Source organism: Neodiprion virginianus, chromosome 5 (genome assembly GCF_021901495.1).
Source record: "Neodiprion virginianus isolate iyNeoVirg1 chromosome 5, iyNeoVirg1.1, whole genome shotgun sequence".
Classification (NCBI taxonomy): Eukaryota; Metazoa; Arthropoda; class Insecta; order Hymenoptera; family Diprionidae; genus Neodiprion; species Neodiprion virginianus.
The window spans coordinates 4960084-4975610 of NC_060881.1; positions in this window are offsets into that span (position 1 = coordinate 4960084).

Here is a 15527-nt window from a genome sequence, read left to right on the forward strand (position 1 = left end):
GGATGGATAATGACGAAAAAACAATCTGTCTGTTATTCCAGATTTTTATCTTCGTTAGAGAGGGTGCCGATATGGATTTGAAATCGAAAAAAAACCACATTTTTTTGAGTAAAAAATAAGGATTCACCGTACGATTAATTTTATTTGGAAAAAAATCGAGAATGAGAAAAAAAAAAAACGAAACAGTTTCGGTAGAAAAATGTGTTTGACGGTGTTCTTATCACATTGCAATGTTATGTAGGTACGGACTATATTTGTTTCACACAAAATGGTGTAAACTTTAAAAGACATGACACGTCGTTGATCTGCAGGTTCGAAAATAAGGTGGCAAAAAAAAAAATAAATAAAAAAAAAAATGCAACGCGTTGACGAATTGATTTCGACACCCTTTCCATCTTTTGAGACTAAAGAAATTTGTCTTTCTTTTTCGAGTGAAAAGGAAAAGAAAAGAACTAATTGAACAATAGTGTTCTTTTTTTTTTTCACTCGATAGCTGAAATTCTTTGATCACATTTCAAATTTTCAAAACCAAATAAAATGAATCGATCAACAGTTTTCTTCTTTCTTAATACGTGAATTGGGAATTACAATTTTTTTTATTTTTAATCATATATCGGTTTCGGCACCGTTTCCAATCAAGCTAAAAATCTAAAATAACTCACAGCCTGTTTTTTTTCGTAATTATCTATCGATTTCAAAGAAAATCAAGGACCACCCTAAAGTATAGGTATGTATATTAAAAATTATATCTATGTTTGCATGTATTAATTAATCAATAAAAAAAATCTCCTTCTCTTTCGATAAAACGTAAATTTTATTCCATGAGAGGATCAAGATGGCGGATCAATTATATTATGTCTAAGTTTGAAACCGGTCGATTTTCTAATTGCAGCGAATTAAGACGAGTGGCACACGCAGCTGTTCGATTTCATATTTCGTATCCCACGAATTATATCTCCGCGAGATTACCGTCTTGATGTATGTATTTTCTGGCATTAACAGACACACGCCTCGTTTAACGACCTCCAAAGATCGATCGATGAGGTTTAAAATCGAGGGTAACTGTCGATCTAAATTTGTGATACCTAAATCTTGCCCCGCACACTTACAACAATTAGAACAGCGTAGAAAAAGACGGAATAAAAAAATATGGAGAATCAGCGGTGATCGTTCTGCTACATGTACCCACATTAGAAAAGCAGCCGGTATATCAAATTGAGTAATTATGCGGTATGTGGATAAACTCATTCCGATAATAGAGAGTCGACTACAAGAATTGCAAGCTGGAACAATAATAGCCTGAAAATAATCACCGCTGGTGTGAGAAATTTTTCGAATAATTATGTTATATTCAGAGGTGAGGTCAGGTGGCAGAAAATAAATCAGAAACTCGTACGGCCCGACCTTCTACGTGTCATAATATAATTATACGTACGTTTGTATGTATAATATACATATATACACGCATATATAAGTTTATATATATACGTAACTTTGTATATACGTATTTGTATATTACATTACAAGCGGGTACGTTCGAAAATAATCTAAAAAAACCCGGAACGGGATGAACGAAAACTCAGTCAAATCTCCTTCCCCGTTTACATTGCAAGGATTGTTTGTTTATACCCTGAAGTAGCGTAAGAATTATATCTGGTCACACCCACGGATAATGATCGAGATTATTGCCCACGCCTCCCCTTTGCGGAATTAAGAACAAAGGATATACTTTGCGTTAAGAGTCGATATTATACATGTAGATAAAATGACGATATGTGTATACGTAAAGTGGAAGAGATGTGAATTTGGATTATTAATCGGAGGTCGAAGGAGTGGGGTTGAAGTTAGAAATTTGAAAAGTTCCGAAAGGGCCTAATTTCGGAATATTTGGTGGTGAAACTTGAAGTACAGAAATCAAACTTTGAAGAAAACACGCAGGTTTCGAATGGTCGGAAAGCCGACGGCTCAAATTTCCGAAATGCAACACTGGGAAAAATTTCATTTGTTATAGTAACTAGAAAAAATTTGGTAAAACAGGTGTCGTTAAAAAAAACTGTTTGAATATTGTTGGAATTAGGAAAAACGAGCTACGCCTAACCATTTTGGTAATTGTACGTTTTTAGTTAAGCAAGGCTTCAACGTCAATTTATTCTTGCAAGAAAATCTAGCAACAGTGATCATAATGAGAAAGAATAGTAACGGCTATAAAACTAATTTTCATTTTCTACCTAGAACTATATTTTTCGATTGTGGTAAAAAATGAGAATAATTCAAGACCGAGCGGTAACCGGAATTGAAAATTTCTCTGAATGAAGATTCCGAAAACTTAAGTTACGATTGAGAAAAATTCCGAAAAGTAAAGTTCGGATGGAGCAAAATTTCGAATAATAAAGTTTCGATAGAGGGAAATTTGGAATATTAAAATATTCTCGCGCAGCTTAGTTTACTCAACGAGTGACTGACAAAAATTCGAAAAACCGAAAATCGGAATGACCTGGATTCCGAACGTAAAAACATCGAAAATTCAAGACCAAGTAAGATCAAAGTGGTGAAATTTCAGCACGCCAGAAATTTACAGAACTGAAAATCTACGATCATTCCGAATTTCGATGTTTCAGATTTTCAAATTTTCTCATTTTCGCACTTTCGAAAGCTTGAGCCTCGAGTTTCTCAACATTCGAAACTTTGATGTTTCGTCAAAGTTTGATTTCTTTACTTCAAGTTTCACCAAAAAAATATTCTGCGTTTTTATTGTTTTTTTTTTTTTTTTTTTTCCTCTGCGTTGGAATTCACCAATTTTCACCACTATGTCGTCGAACGATTTTAGTGATAATTCATATTTTCTCCTCTAGCTAAAAAATAATTTCGCGATTTATCGCCGCACGTGCAACTGGTCTGTACAAACGCGTTTGACGAAAGTCCCTTTAAAAGTTCTTTTCTAATTAGTCAAGCGAAACGTGCATGTGACGGATAGGAACCTGTCGACACGATGCAAAAAAGGATACAAAGTCGTATACTTCCCTCATATATACCTATAATCACGAGTATACATGGTAGCAATTACAGGATCTTGTTTTTCACAGCTATTATAGGCGCACCGTCTCTATGATCAGCTGGGAAACACAGCAGCATAAATCTATAGCTTCGAACCCTTAAGCGATTTACGCGATCAACTTTCGAAACGTCGTTTAAAGGAAATCGTTGTATCGATGTAGTGAAATGTAACGAATGTCCGCCGAGCTAAGATTATCGGTCTGCAACTATTCCAAGTCAGGTATAACGTAATATTGATAATTGATTTTTCCATCATCCAAGGCGATATAACGCGCGTATTACGGAAGAACCGAAATCCGATTATAATAAATTCGAAACCGAAGATAATTCAATTATTACAGGTTCTCGAACAACTATTTTTCCATACAATCCGTCACCTTTGACCTCCCCAAATTCCGTCAGCGTATCTTTATTGTAACGCCAAGGCTGAACTCTCAATAAGCGTGAAAAAAAAAAATAAAAAAAAAAAACCATATCTAACATTCTGCCGGTCGGTCGAATATATAGCGCAGCTGGTGATTTCAATTGTCCGGTGACTCCCAGTGTGAAAAAAGAATGTTTAAAAAAGCTAACCGAAAAAAAAAAAAACGTGAACTTTTCGTTACGAAAATAATTCCGCACCGAGTTCAGTTTCATTTGATTTCACGGAAGAGAGAGAGAGAGAGAGAGAGAGAGAGAGAGAGAGAGAGAGAGAGACAGAAAAAGAAAAAAACTAAATTTGCAAACACGTGTAGACACGTACATGAAGTATTTGTTGTTAGAAAGAATTGCGAGGAGAGATCGACGAGTCATAATAGAAACAGTGTAACAAAATGTGAGAAAAAAAAAAGAATAAATATATTTTCGCGTGCGAAGCTCGACTCGGCGACATAATATAATTTTTCGCCCCAAGGTGAAACGTCGTTGTTGTTGTTATTTATTTTTTTCAACAGCCACAGGCGTTAAGAACCACATTGATCGGAGTAATTATCAGTAAGACCACCTTGGCTGTTCGGTCCGCATGGTGCACCGCATATTACACCTCGAGAATGTTGCCCACATTTAATAACCCGCAATTAATCCCTCAAGTATCACGATAATTACTTATAAATCGCTGAGTTGCGATAGCTTGGCCGATTTTTGCCGATTGAAATCACCTTCTCCTTACGATATTTGAAAAAACCGATCGGTTCCATCGAAGGAATTCGAACGGTGATTCTTATTCGTTCCTTTTTCCATAGACGAAAGAAATGTCGTTCGAACAATTCGAGATAAGAAATACTATTGTTCTATTCTTTTTTGTTTCTTACGAAAATCGTAATTGTTATTTTTCAGCCCTGCATACGCATTAAATACGAGTTTCAAACATTAGTTGCGTAATATCGAAGGTTCTCTACTAACCAAAGACGGAGTGAAAGCTGCTGCATCATTTTGAAATCCGTATAGGCTCGTGAAATTTAACAGCAACGCAAGTCACCCAAACTTTTAGAATCACACCGCCATAATTCAGTAAAAATTAATGAAAATTGCTCGACGACAATCTGACAAAGCAATTCGCTGCCAAGATTCATTCCTGAGAATTTCAGGTTCGTCAGATTTTCCATAAATATGTAGGTATACGAAAAATGTGCGTAACCACAGTTGTTTTTCGTCTCTTTTTTTTTTTTCTTCCTCTTCTATTTTCTTAATCGCATCGTTTTAACGTAAAAAATATCCCACAAAGTCACCGATCGCACGGTGAATTCGCAACCCGCGTTACACATGCCGCATCGCATCGCGTCGGTTTCATGACTCGACCGCTTTTCAGCGTAAAAATGTTTTTATCCTTTTTAAGCTCCGGCTTGTATAACACGCCGATAAAAATCTCCACACCCGTACGTATATAGAAAACCGAGTGATTCAGGTTTTGTCCAACTTTTCATAAAGAACGGGATCTTGAAACGGCGAATTATGTACATACCGAGATTCCGATTGTCCATATTAAGAGAGGCGGAGCGTATCCGGTATAAAGTGATGCAGACATGGGAGTGGCACCCGGTGTTCTTATATTGACATTGAACGTAACGAAACTGAGACACAATCACCGGGAAAAAACGCCCCACCACCTCTCAAATTTTTCGATAACTCACAAGTTGCATATATATATATGTGTGTGTATATATATGTGTATATATATATTTGTGTACTTACATGTCCCGGCTTGCGAGACCTTGAACGATTTCTCAGGGTTGCGCGGGTGGTTCGAGGCCCGATTGATCCTGATTTATTATTTTTGTTACGTTATATCGGTGCGTCATGAAACCGAGCAAACGTTACGTGGAGTTGATTGAATTTTTTTTTTTTTACGAAAAGAAAGGAATATTTTTCGAGAACTGAGAGCTTTGAGAGCAAAAATTATCGATTCGGTAACGAGATTTCACCAAGATTTTTGCACGATCATCGCGTTTTCTTGACAATTCGTTGCACACCTTTACACCCCGCGTCTCACTGACATCACATTGACATCCCGACATAGATCATTTGTTTCATTTGTTTTGACAACTTTTGCGAAACTGGCAACGCTGCGTGAGGAATTCGCGTGGCGCCACCTGACGTCAAAATCGAACCTTGCGACGTACTCAATGCGATTGGATGTACGTAACGTGTCGTTTCGATCGGAATACGATTCGAGTTTTGACCGTTTTTACTTGCTTTCATACCGAATAGTACATATAAATATGTACCCGGGTGCCTTGACTTTTTTTCGTTAAAGGCTTATTGTAACCATGCATTTGAAATTGAACGATTGTAATTGTTTATTATGCGATGAAGAATGCGATGTATCTTTACCGCTGAATTAAATCATAAACGGTACAAAACTATACACAGATTGTTGAACTACTACGCTATATCAATGCTGAAAAAATATATAACATATCTACGTAAAGTAATAAAACAGTTGATTTTCATCAGACCGATGAACAGTTTTAATAGATACCTTCACTGTATAAAGCTACGTCTTGTCCGGTTGTAAAATTCGCCTGATTGCAAATGATACGAGGGAATATAAAACGAGCGCAAAGTTTCCTCGTTTGTTATATCACCATGCCAATTCTAATAACGACACGCTGCACTGATTGTGAGACACGATTTTGTTGAAATTTTTTTTTTCTGTTGTTTTTTTTCTGTAAAATAAAAACCTAGTTTTTACCGGGTGAGCACGTTGTTAGTTGTACACTATACTTATTCGTGTAGCACGAGTGAGTGGCAGAAGAGAGATAGAAGGAGAGAGAAAAAGAGAGAGAAAGAGAGGCTTAAATTATCCAGATTCTGAAATCTCGAATCCGGAATCTAGAGTTTTTACATCTGCATGGCTGTGGAGTGTCAAACGAGGGCGGAAGTTGCAAAATGGTAAACTAAACCTGAGAGCAGCGGCAATTACACACCATGTGACACAAGTGCTCGCAATCGTTACTTAACAATAATTGTTTTTTTTTTTTTCTTTCTCTTTCCCTACACCATTTTCTTCTCTTTGTTTTGTTTTATTTATCATTTTTTTTTTTCCTACTCTTGTTACATTATTTTTTCTCCATTTAATTATTTAGTTGCGGAAAGTAGGCTCGAGGCAAGTCTCAGTCTCGCTCTCTCGCTGTTCGTTGTAATGCGATGTGTTTTTTTACACACGAGTCTAAGTAATTGTTCACCTTGTTACAATTATCGGTATCCGAACGAAGGGAGGGAAAGAACATGTGAAAAAAAAAAAAAAAAAAATTACTGCTCGCAGGCTTCCGTCCGACAAATATTCTTTGCGCGTAACGCAAGTTTGCACAATAATTTCAACAGTCTGAACGATACGCTCTTGGTAGTTGAAGATAGAAAATGAAACTTGGATGTGATATTTGTTAGTACGGACTGTAAGTTCTTATTAAAGAATTCATTTTCTTTAAATTTCAGAAGGTGTAAAAAATGTTTCTTCAAAGACAGAATTCGCAATACATTTTTTACGATCGGCAGATTCAGCTGACCGAATAGAAGAACCGAAAAGTAGAAGAGGAAACAGAGGAATTTTGCATACGGGAATGTTGAAAATAATCGTTGATAAATTCTGTTTCACAAGATACTGAATTGTTTAGATCAGAATTCCGTCGATTCATGTCAACAATCTTGCGAAATAAGTCAACAGTTCTGACATCTGCTTCACTTTGTTTATAATTCATAAGTTTACGATATCAAGTGTCTAGTAAATATTAAAATTGACAAGGTTAACAAAATACGGTCTTCCAGTCTCGCTCCAGAAAAATACGTTTAATATAAATAAACAAGCTTGTGTTACCGTCTCATTGCTTGATGAATCAATGTCATTCGGGTATGACAATATTGAACCAATAAAACATGTCTAAATTGTTTTCAATTTTACACACGTGTGTGTTCAGTTATACCAATTGTTTACATTACAATACAAATCTACCAGCTCATCTAGTAAAGTACTTATAGTGGTTACTGGTGAAAAGTTGTAAATGATCGTTTTACTTTCCATTAGAGCCGGTTTTCTATGCGAATTACCTAAGCCCGGTATTCGAGACATTCATTTATTGCGCAACGATCATCATTTTCAAAATTTATTCACAGGATATATATAATGGACCAGGAACAAATTCACGACAATTTCGCCTGCAATTTCTATTCTATATATTCCGGTAAAATAAAAAATATCCAATCAACATTTTGTTGAAAATAAATTTCACGTAGAAACAACTGTGACCGCAATGTCACAAGTAACGAGTGAATAAAATCGATAAAATGATCGCAAATCAGCCGTGTAACGAAGAGATACTCGCTCGAGCACCAAAGACAAGTACCTTTCTATCGGGTTTGTCCCGTTCTCCGTGAAACGGCAGCTCGGATTCTGATACGGGAATAGAAGGGAGTGTCCCGGGCACCCGCACAACCATGAGACCCACCGTCTGTCCGCTGCATGTGGTGCAATAGCTAGCCACTGTGGTTATCGACGGTTCATTCCGTAGGAAAATACGTCCAACGGATTGATTGATATTCGAGGTTGTAAGTGGGTACCGGGCAGGCTCGGCTTGTCCGCTACATTTTGCTTGTAATGAAACGTAGCTTGGTCAAACCTAACAGCCTGGGTGTACCAAGTTCTTGTGTAGGTACCAGCTAGCTATGAGATCCGAGTTGCGAAACTCATTCTCTCTCGAGGCTCGCCCTCGACGCCGCCGACGCATATCGGCAGCTGTAAGTAACGTGCTTCACGACCATTCGATACGAGCTAGTTTCACACGTCGTTGTATTCCAATGGGATGCGCTTAAGGTACCTCATAGTAGCCTCGTCACTCCGAGCAACATCGATCGTCAGTCGTTTCGTAAGGTCTCGTCATTCTTTCAGTCGGATTACTCGAAATGATCAGTCCAATCTGTTTCAAGGACATGAGATGCGTTTGTACAGTCTTGGAATCATACCAACTCGAACAAAGTCACGCGATGTAAGCTTCAAGTCGTGAGATCATGTCCAAAGCTTGGAAGTCACATTAGCGGTCCATCATTGAGTAGTGAGTCCCTCGGGGTCAGAGCAATGGATTAAGACGAGAAGATTGAGAACGAAGACGTTGAAAGGATACAAGCATTCCAAGTAGGTGTACGGACTTGATTCAACGAGTGACTTCGGCACTATTTGAAGGCATTCGCTTCGGTCGGTGGTTGGTATGATACAAGAATCAAAGCTAGTCGTTGTCGAACGTACGGCGTACGCCTACGAGGACTTTCGCGTAACACGTTACGCCTTGGCACTAACTGTTACGTCAAAATAATACCGGGCGCCCGGGTTCGTTCACTCCTGAACTGTACGAGATCCAGATTGTTGGTATATTTGTGCTCGACACAATGGTAGCTCGCGGAAGTAGGCGAGGCATGGACATGCAGCTTACGCTTCACGCACATCGTACAAACCTGCCCACGACATTTTCGCATCCAGTTTGCCAAGCTGTAGTTGTATTTTTTACCTCCAAGTCAACGAGATGGGGTGATCCGGAAAGTCGCTTTTCAGTTTTACTAAAACTCTTTACAGCACTTGCCGATACTTGATCAGAGCTGGTCAAAAGGATAGTGATAATTCTCCCTGAGCCTTTGTAAGCGTCTGTCAGACAGGTAAAATGTCCGAACAGTATTCGAAGTGTCCAAGTTGAACCGGAACAGACTAGACTGGACGTGAATATTGAGCTGGGGCGTTCGGTCGATGCGATCTGTTGATAAATGCTGGTCAAGAAATGAATCAGAGTCCGTACCGAGACTGGAAAAGTACACGTCGATTGCGGGTCGGTGATTGTACGGAAGCGGGGTCGATGTTTAGGAGTGATTTAATGATACCTCATTCATACCGATGATCAAATGGTAGGAAACACATGTTATGTCACTCGACCGTGCGGACGTTGATGTTTGTTATGGAAAGTGATTTTTCTTTTGAAAGGAACGTGATTCCCGGCTGCAATGTTACATATTGCATACATCACGCATGGTGAAAAAAACATGGTATTTAATAAATGCGCGGCTGTACAGTCTGATTACAGCGAAACGTTTGCGTCACAGTACAACGTACGTACCTAGGTACTACTACGTAGCATGGTCTACAATGATTATCCTTCCGTTTCTCGGCTCGATTTCGCAACGCGATACGTGAGCTAACATAGGTATGCATATGGATACGGTGCCGTTCCTTGAGCGCATGCATGTGTGCCCCGTTTTTAAAACCATTCGTCCTTTGGTCTCCTTTGCCGTTACTTACCCAGTTGTTCGAGCCATTTTTTCTAGCTGACATCGAGTCGAAGTCCAGCTGCCATAAAACAACAGCCGCATGACGCCAATGCAAACAACCTCCACAGTCTAGATCAGAATTGCTTATTTGTGGCTGTAAAGACTCCACCATAAAACGGGACCACTTTCGCACCTCCTTATCTCACCGTCGGCACTTCGGAAGCCTTATGCCTGTTTCACCACGTTACGCGTTCCACGTACAACAGACCAGCTGTACTCTCCTATTGGAAAACCTAAGTGCACCGGTGTTTTTTCAAATGTTAAATTTACTTTCCATTTTAATGTCGTTCGCGAAACGTTGTCGGGGAAACAGAATATGGGCTGGAAAAAAAACCGATTACTCTGATTCAACTAAGTACCTAAGTATCTTGATTCTGAGGTTGGGGTTATTCGTTTGATTTGCTAAGTGCTCCTCGGTAGGTATATTGATGAATATCAGAGGCATTAGTGCCACACATCGAGTTACAGTGAGTGTCAATCACGAGAGACGCACCAATTGTGAGAAGCAATAGTCGAATCAACTGCTTGAACATCAAATCTGAAAACTAAAGCGTTCTTTTACCATTTCGCTGATCTGCTTAAAACCCTCCAAGCGTGAATAAGAAAAGAACCCACAGATTCGAGAATGTCAGGCAGCACACGAGAATCAAGCTCATTGTCAGCGATTTCCTGAGTCAATTGAAATACTGCCAATTTGCAAATATACCAAGTATCACAATTTGAAGACCAACTGCTCGCAGAGCTTTCCCACAAACCCTGGACTGACTCTTTTTCACACTCTTTGAGAAGCACCAATTTGGAAAGGACTCGATACTCGATATCCAAGGCACTTTTTCCTGGCGTGTAAATTTAAGCACCACAAGCCATTCCGCCAAACCTCAAGCTTGTAATCCCAAAGACCCCTAGCTTAGAACCTATGTAATCCATGCGTGTACTCGGGGGGTATCAGGTTCCATGAGGATTAGCATAATCCTCAGCTTCATCGAGAGGGTCGAAATTCTAGCTAATAAAGTGAGCCGCTCGAACGTTGGACTTGCCATGCCGCACGAGGCAGGAAAGGCGGCTTTGATCTTGAATCCATTAGGCCCGGATCGACCCGTTGGTGGTTCAGGTGAAAGGAACTCCAGGTGAGGCGCTCGCTCACTTGCCTCACTCGCTCGCTCTTTACAGTGCCACTTGCCTATCCACCGCACTCGACCACGCCAAACTCAGGCTCCCGTAGAATGTACCATTTCCGAAGGACAAACGACCGAGAGTGAGACCTGCTTCACCCGTCGTACGAATTGCCGGACTTACGAGCCGAGCCGAGAAGCCGGACGATGAGGAAAAGGATCGGGCTACAGACCTCGCAGTTATTCAGTCCGCTTGGTTTTCGCTCATGAGCACCATGAAAGTCGATGTGGGTATTGTATATATATTACACATGGTATATCCTTCGGGTGAAATTTCACCCGATGTGGCTAAACGGGCCGATCCGCAATCTCTTCAGCTCGTGGATAATCGACCAGTGATTGACGCATCATCATCATCATCGTCGTCGGGGTATGTAATGACGATCTAGCAGCGGAGACGACGCAAGTGACGGGTTTCCGTGCGATTTTCTCATGACCCGGTGATGCTCGAGAAAGTCCGTCAAGCTCAACCCTTTCAAGGATCCTCCGCCTTCCGGGAATCAGCCTCCAGCTGCCGGACGCGGATCCTGTTTCAACGTGACCCAACCGATCAGGAATTTTGCAACACTCCGAGCGACCGGCCGTAGATCATGTTAAAAATCGAAAATCGAACGTGACCGACATCCGGCCGAACGTCGAAGGCCAAAAATTCGGCCCTAGAGCCAATATCGATTCTGACCTCGATACGATATCTCTGTTATACCCGTGTAATTTATCCCACCCATATGTAACAATTGTCCCGTCTATGGTGTTCAGTCTTACAACCCAAGCGTGATGTAATTTGGTGGATAATTTTTTCGACACTGTTCAGTGATTTATTACGTTCACTGTCAACGAAACGGATCGTGAGTTTCTCATGCTGGTGCCTGGATCGAAGTTTGTCTAATGCAACACGATACGAAGGAAGCTGCGGTCTGTTTGGCGCACGAAAACGCGAATGATCGCTTCGCGAAAATTGTGTCGCTGCTTTTTTTTTTCATTGACTTCAATACGGGTGGCCCAATTTTCCGTTTACCGAATCGTGCGGCCTGCCTAGCGGATGAATGAATCGATGGCTATCAAGTCGCAGGCCGTGAATATGTAATTTGCGACAGCTGGTTTACAATTGAGCGACACACTTTGCGGATGATAAACTTTTACGCGATCTACACGCTCGGTTTCTTTTCACCCGGAGTTTTCACCTTTTTCATCATATCTGTCTCTGTTCATTATACTTGTTTATCCCGTAACTCGCTTATCGCAAGATCGAGGACAACGGTGATAAATTGTTCTTTTGCCTTTGGTTCGGCAATTTCTTTCCTTGTTTCTCAAACGGTGACACTGTTCACCTCACAGCCTTTTCAACGCATCCATGGTGCTGTTACGGACAACGAGTAATCACGCTTCTTGATTAGCGTTTTTTTCTCATTTTTCTTACTCCCATTTTAAAACCAATCTCCCGATCTTGTATGAATAATTCGATATTTTACCGTTTCAACAAAAAGCTGTGACGTCGGTTGCACTTTCGGATTGTGGCGTGTCAGCTCCATTTCGGAATACAGAAAAATTTCACCCGTTCAATCAGCATGTAATAATATACACCATACCGTATGTACATTTCGCCAATTGTTTATTGAATTTTTTTTTTTTTGTTTTTCATTTCTCATTTTCGAAATCTGTAATAGAAAATCTGACAGCTAAGATACGATTTTATGATTCTCGGCTACTGTTTTCATTTCCTCCGATTTCTCGTTCACGTGAAGAAATTTCATTTCAAAATTTCGTCGACAGTGCTAATTTCTCATATCATTTTCCCAAGGAACGTTTTTGATCAAAGAAATTCAAACGTGTCGGGATTAACTGAAGAATGAAAATCGTACACACAATTGAAATGAAATGAAGAATTGAAAGCCGGTTAAAATCTTTTTTTCTCCTGTTTCTGTATATTTGTATTTTAATAATTTATTAAGTAGATAATTCTTCGAATCGATTCTTGAAAACGACTTCGCGTTATTATACCGCTCTTCTCTCAATCTCGCACAGGATACGGCAGATGTTTAACCGTCTAATTAATAACATAAATCGTGATACAATTGTAATGAGATTCGGAAGTTCGTTTAGGGCAGTAATAAAATGTTTAGAGATTGGCCGAGATATCAAGTGGTGAGATTTTAATTAAATTTTATTTCTTAACATATTACGACCGATACAGTACAGGAATTTTGCCAGTCTGTATTAAGCAGCCAGGACAAATTACCATAATATAGAAATACATTTACAATCGGGCGAGCCAAATTTCACCGCAAATGTGAAATACATGCCATATTATGCTTATTGTGGTATTTATATAGGCATGATTATCGATCCGTTCACTCATCTTCCGTATAATAAACATAAAAGATGTGTTTAAATACCGGGTTTCACAAATCACTTGTAAATGACGCGGCAGCCGTTCCTGATACAATTTTTCGTGTTAACGTGCGAGCAAAAAATTGGAAAAGTTCTTAAATTATTCAAAAAACCCGGTGTGATTGATGCTTGATAATATCAGGTTATTAGGATTGAAGAAATATGTTTAGTCGATAAGGCTTATTTTTTTTTTTTTTTTGGTTTTTTTGATTTTTAACAAATTTCATCACTCGTCAAAACACGGTTTCGTCGATCTCTTCTACTTTTCAAAAACGTTTTCCACGTCGTTCGTAATGAAATACAAGCCAGTAACTGGCAAGTCTAATGAAACTCGTAATCGAGGTTGTACGTAACTTTCCATTGATTTTAATTTTTTTCCCTACATTCTTCGCAGGCAAATAGGAATAACGAGGGTGTTCGAAAGGTGATAGAAATCGCGGTCATATCTGAAACACAACTCTGACAGGTTTTATTAGCCTCCTGCATTGCAGGACATCACCGTTACTTTATACACCTGCGTTAGAATTTTATATTAAAATATAAATAACCTAATCATTTCCGCATCAGTGATATATGAATCCGCTCCATCTCCTGCATCATAAGTTTGATAAGCGTTTACTGGCCAAACGGTTTTACCGTCAGTAGGTAATAACATCCGTAAACGAACAGAAAGATTCGCGTAAATTATATTTACTTTCACGTATAATAAACGAGGGTATGATTTGTGCACCTTTTAAGTAGGTGAAAAATTTCTGAATCCTTCGAAGCTGATCAAAGTTATCCGCACTGACTCGAGTTGCGAAATACTTGAGCTGAAAATTATTTATTTCAATAGATTGTAAAGCCCATCGAATCGTAAACGAAATGCAAAAGTAATCGAGATCCGATCGCGCATCGATCACGAGTAAACGGAATTGCGTTCGAGTCCTTTTCGATCGGTTAAAAAATCGTGCAGGACTACAGCTTATTTTTATTATATATATATATATATATATATATATATATATACACATATATATATCAAGTATCGACGACCCGAAAGCTGCGATATGATTTTACCCATGCGGCGCAATATAAATTGCGCAACACGTCGAATAGCCGATTTTCGGCAATCTCTTTAAGAACGACACGACGTCGCGTGGCGACTATACAGCTGCGGCAATAACCTGGAGAAAAAGTCTCATTCCAACGCTAGAAAGTATCAGATCGGTTCTAGGACCTCGCGTACTCGGCAATCGGAGGCGATATCGCGCCGATTTATCGGTCTGCAGGATTTGCAGGAATAATCGATCAACATAGCGCTGCGGTGATAAAATCCGCCTCCAATTAACCCGCGGGATTTTTATTTATTCGCCTGGGACTTTTGGGTTCTACGAAGTAATCGATTACTTTTCCACGCAATCGGTTCTTGGCTTTTAATGCCACGAACGAAGCAATACAAATATCAATTTGTGCGATTAAAGTATCAATTATTATCATTGACTTACTAACAAATCGTAAGAGTACCTGTTTGATGTAATAAGCGAAAGATAAACGAACGCTAACGAAAAAATATTTTAAATCAAACTGCAAATCATCAACAAACTTTTCCGCTAATGAGACTGCGTACTGAAATTTACGAAATTATGGTTTCATATGCCAAGTTTCAAAAAAATTCGAAACAATCTATTAATCGATTAATTTTTACCGATTCAATCGAGTTGCGTTCGATTATTTTTAGCTTATTGTTAGTGACCGTCGTTGCTAAGAAATTGCAGAAATTGCTGCTAAATTTCGTAAAAATAACATATCGAAAACCTTTCCTTCATTTAAGTATGTTTTCTAGTCAAAAAAGTGCAGTTAAATTAATCGAATAAATATGCGAGTGATTTTTGATCTAATTTATAATTTTATAATCCATTTAAAATGAACTTTTTGTTTGGAAAAAAAAATTTCCATGTTTCTAGAATATTTTCAAACGTCATAAAAGAATATACAACATATATAAGCTCGGTACGTATTAATTCAAAGTTGTAAGCATAAAGGCTACGGAAAATTGTGAAAAAAAATTAGATATCTCGGTTGATAATTTTTTTTCACCGCTGGATTCGATTCACGTTTGAAAGGGTCAAAACAGTCCCCGGAATAATAAAT